The sequence below is a fragment of the Arachis hypogaea genome, chromosome 16 (assembly GCF_003086295.3).
Source record: "Arachis hypogaea cultivar Tifrunner chromosome 16, arahy.Tifrunner.gnm2.J5K5, whole genome shotgun sequence".
In the NCBI taxonomy this organism is placed as follows: Eukaryota; Viridiplantae; Streptophyta; class Magnoliopsida; order Fabales; family Fabaceae; genus Arachis; species Arachis hypogaea.
This window is the reverse complement of record NC_092051.1, coordinates 129,407,649-129,412,566: the sequence shown is the minus strand read 5'-3', so window position 1 is coordinate 129,412,566 and position 4,918 is coordinate 129,407,649. Positions and strand designations below refer to the sequence as shown.

General features: G+C 35.5%; 1 non-coding gene across 1 annotated transcript; it reads left to right on the top strand.

The window, feature by feature from the left end:
* Positions 1-1,369: 1,369 nt before the first annotated feature.
* Positions 1,370-1,477, top strand: LOC112760090 (small nucleolar RNA R71). The gene has a single exon (XR_003180544.1). It is a non-coding gene; the product is annotated as a small nucleolar RNA R71 (small nucleolar RNA).
* Positions 1,478-4,918: the final 3,441 nt, after the last annotated feature.

Sequence of the window (4,918 nt, the reverse complement as noted above, 5' to 3'; positions counted from 1 at the left end):
CCAATATCTAGGATTATGAAATCAGCAGGGATGTAAAGGCCTGCAACCTTTACTAACATGTCCTCTACTTGTCTATAAGCCTGTTTTCTGAAATTGTCTGCCATATCTAATGAGATTTTAGCAGCTTGTACCTCAAAGATTTCTAGTTTCTCCATTACAGAGAGTGGCATGAGGTTTATTCCTGACCCAAGGTCACATAGAGCCTTCTCAAAGGTCATGGTGCCTATGGTACAAGGTATTAGGAACTTTTCAGGATCCTGTTTCTTCTGAGGCAATCTCAGTTGATCCAATGCATTTAGTTCATTGGTGAACAGGGGAGGTTCATCTCCCCAAGTCTCATTACCAAATAAATTGGCATTCAGCTTCATGATTGCACCAAGGAACTTGGCAACTTGCTCTTCAGTAACATCCTCATTCTCTTCAGAAGAAGAATACTCATCAGAGCTCATGAAGGGCGTAAGGAGGTTCAATGGAATCTCTATGGTCTCTAGATGAGCCCCAGAGTCCTTTGGTTCCTCAGAGGGAAACTCCTTATTGATCACTGGACGTCTCAGAAGGTCTTCCTTTTGGGATTCACGTCCTTCCCCTCTCTTGTGGGTTCGGCCATGATGGTCAATTCAATGGCCTTGCACTCTCCTTTTGGATTTTTTTCTGTATTACTTGGGAGAGCACTAGGAGGGGTTTCAGTGATCTTCTTACTCAGCTGGCCCACTTGTGCCTCCAAATTTCTAATGGAGGACCTTGTTTCATTCATGAAACTCACAGTGGCCTTAGATAGATCAGAGACTAAGTTTGCTAAATTAGAGGTATTTTGTTCAGAGTTCTCTGTCTGTTGCTGAGTGGATGATGGAAAAGGCTTGCTATTGCTAAACCTGTTTCTTCCACCATTATTAAATCCTTGTTGAGGCTTTTGTTGATCCTTCCATGAGAGATTTGGATGATTTCTCCATGAGGGATTATAAGTGTTTCCATAAGGTTCACCCATGTAATTCACCTCTGCTATTGCAGGGTTCTCAGGATCATAAGCTTCTTCTTCAGAAGATGCCTCTTGAGTACTGTTGGATGCAGCTTGCATTCCATTCAGACTCTGAGAAATCATATTGATTTGCTGAGTCAATATTTTATTCTGAGCCAATATAGCATTCAGAGTATCAATTTCAAGAACTCCCTTCTTCTGAGGCGTCCCATTACTCACAGGATTCCTCTCAGAAGTGTACATGAACTGGTTGTTAGCAACCATGTCAATGAGTTCTTGAGCTTCTGTAGGCGTTTTCTTTAGGTGAATGGATCCACCTGCAGAAGTATCCAATGACATCTTAGCTAATTCAGACAGACCATCATAGAATATATCCAGGATGGTCCATTCTGAAAGCATGTCAGAAGGACACTTTTTGGTCAGTTCCTTGTATCTCTCCCAAGCTTCATAGAGGGATTCACCTTCTTTCTGTCTGAAGGTTTGAACATCCACTCTAAGCTTACTCAGCTTTTGAGGAGGAAAGAACTTGGCTAAGAAAGCCTTGACCAGCTTATCCCAAGAGTTCAGGCTATCTTTAGGTTGAGAATCCAACCATATTCTAGCTCTGTCTCTCACAGCAAAAGGGAAAAGCATGAGCCTGTAGACTTCAGGATCTACTCCATTAGTCTTAACAGTATCACATATCTGCAAGAATTCAGTTAAGAACTGAAAAGGATCTTCAGATGGATGTCCATGAAACTTGCAGTTTTGTTGCATCAAAGAAACTAATTGAGGTTTCAGCTCAAAGTTGTTTGCTCCAATGGTAGGGATGGAGATGCTTCTTCCATGTAAATTGGAATTAGGTGCAGTAAAGTCACCAAGCATCCTCCTTGCATTATTATTATTTTTGGCTGCCATCTCCTCTTCTTGTTCGAAAATTCCTGTAAGGTTGTCTCTGGATTGTTGTATTTTAACTTCTCTTAGTTTCCTTTTCAGAGTCCTTTCAGGTTCAGGATCTGCTTCAACAAAAATGTTCTTGTCCTTGCTCCTGCTCATATGACAAAAAAGGGAATAACAAACAAAATATGGAATCCTCTATGTCACAGTATAGAGATTCCTTTGGGTGAGTAGAAGAAAAGAAGAATAAGAATGTAGAAGAGAAGAATTCGAACTCAGAGGAGAAGAAGGGGTTCGAATTTTTTTGGTGAAGAGAAGTGTTAGTAGATGAATAAATAAATAGAAGGAGATGAGGGAGAGGAAATTTCGAAAATTGATTTTGAAAAATAGTTAATGATTTTCGAAAATTAAAGGAAAATTGAAATTAAAATTAAAATTTAAACAATTAATTTATTAAAAAGAATTTTTGAAAAAAAGGGAGGTATTTTCGAAAATTAGAGAGGGATAGTTAGTTAGGTAGTTTTGAAAGAGATAAGAAACAAACAAAAGGTTAATTAGTTAGTTGAAACAAATTTTGAAAATCAATTTTTAAAAGATAAGAAGTTAGAAAAGATATTTTAAAATTAAATTTTTGAAAAAGATATGATTTTGAAAAAGATAAGATAAAAAGATATTTTTGAAAAGATATGATTGAAATTAGTTTTGAAAAAGATTTGATTTTTAAAATCACAATTAATGACTTGATTCACAAGAAATCACAAGATATGATTCTAAAACTTAAAGTTTGAATCTTTCTTAATAAGCAAGTAACAAACTTGAAATTTTTGAATCCAAACATTAATTGTTGATGATATTTTCGAAAATATGATATAAAATTAAGAAAAAGATTTTTGAAAAATATTTTTAAAATTTTTGAAAATAAATAAGAAAAATGAAAAAGATTTAATTTTTTGAAAAAGATTTTGAAAAAGATAAGATTTTTAAATTGAAAATTTGATTTGACTCATAAGAAACAACTAAATTTTAAAAAGTTTTGAAAAAGTCAACTCAAATTTTCGAAAATTTATGAGTGAAAAAGGGAAAGATTTTTTTTTTAATTTTTTTAATTTTTAATGATGAAAGACAAAAACATGAAAAAGACTCAATGCATGAAAATTTTGGTCAAAACATGTGATGCATGCAAGAACACTATGAATGTCAAGATGAACACCAAGAACACTTTGAATGTCAAGATGAACACCAAGACTTAAATATTTTTCATGTATAGACACTATGAATGCAAGAATGCATATGAAAAACACCATACAACACAAAACAATATAATATGAAGATCAATCAAGAAGGGTTATCAAGAATAACTTGAAGATCATGATGAATGCAATGCATGAATGCAATTTTCGAAAAATGCAAGATGAGTATGCAATTGACACCAAACTTAAAATTTGACTCAAGACTCAAACAAGAAACACAAAATATTTTTGGTTTTTATGATTTTATGATTTTTTTGTATTTTTCGAAAGTTATTTAAAAAAGAAAAATAAGGATTCCAAAATTTTTAATATGAATTCCAGGAATCTTGCACTCTTAGTCTAAAGCTCCAATCTGAGGGTTAGACATGGCTTAATAGCCAGCCAAGCTTTAGCATGTAACTCAGATATACTGCTCATTAGTTATCAAATTAACTTGCCTCTATGCTGATGGTTTGGAAGCCTTAGTCCAAAAGATTTTAGACATGGCTTTACAGCCAGCCAGGCTTCAACATGCTTCATGAAACACTAGAATTCATTATTAAAAATTCTGAAGAAAAATGTAATTTTATTTTTTTGAAAACATTTATTTTGGGAAAAACGAAAAAGAGGAAAAAATTTTTGAAAACTTTTTGAAAATAAAATAAGAAGAAAATTACCTAATCTGAGCAACAAGATGAACCGTCAGTTGTTCAAACTCGAACAATCCCCGGCAACAGCGCCAAAAACTTGGTATGCGAAATTGTTACTCAGAGGTTGTAAAATTTGTTGTTCGTTCTCTACCTGGCAATGGCGCTAATAACTGGTGCACAATACCATGGTCCAAACATAACTTCACAACTTCGCACAACTAACCAGCAAGTGCACTTGGTTGTCCAAGTAATAAAACCTTACGTGAGTAAGGGTCGATCCCACGGAGATTGTTGGTATGAAGCAAGCTATGGTCACCTTGTAAATCTCAGTCAGGCGGATATCAAATGGTTATGGAGTTTTCGAAAATAAATAATAAATAAATAGAAAATAAAGATAGAAACACTTATGTAATTCATTGGTGGGAATTTCAGATAAGCGTATAGAGATACTTTCGTTCTTCTGAACTTCTGCTTTCTTGCTGTCTTTATCCAATCAGTCTTACTCCTTGCCATGGCAAGCTTTCTGTAAGGGCATCACTGTTGTCAATGGCTACATCCCATCCTCTCTGTGAAAATGGTCCAAATGCTCTGTCACGGCATGGCTAATCATCTGGAGGTTCTCGATCATACTGGAATAGGATTTACTATCCTTTTGCGTCTGTCACTACGCCCAACACTCGCAAGTTTGAAGTTCGTCACAGCCATCCCTTCCCAGATCCTACTCGGAATACCACAGACAAGGTTTAGACTTTTTGGATCTCAGGAATGGCCATCCATGGGTTCTAACTTATACCACGAAGATACTAATAACTCGGACTCGGTCCCCTGTATTAGATATCTAAGAGATACTCATTCTAGCTTAGTTGCATGTAGAACGGAAGTGTTTGTCAGGCACGCGTTCATAAGTGAGAATGATGATGAGCGTTACATAATCAACACATTCATCATGTTCTTGAGTGCGAATGGATATCTTAGAAGCGGAATAAATTGAATTGAATAGAAAATAGTAGTACTTTGCATTAAATCATGAGGAACAGCAGAGCTCCACACCTTAATCTATGGAGTGTAAAAACTCTACCATTGAAAATACATAAGTGATGAAGGTTCAGGCATGGCCGAGAGGCCAGCCCCCAAACGTGATCAATATGATCCAAAGTTGAACTAAAAATCATAAGATGTCTAAAAGA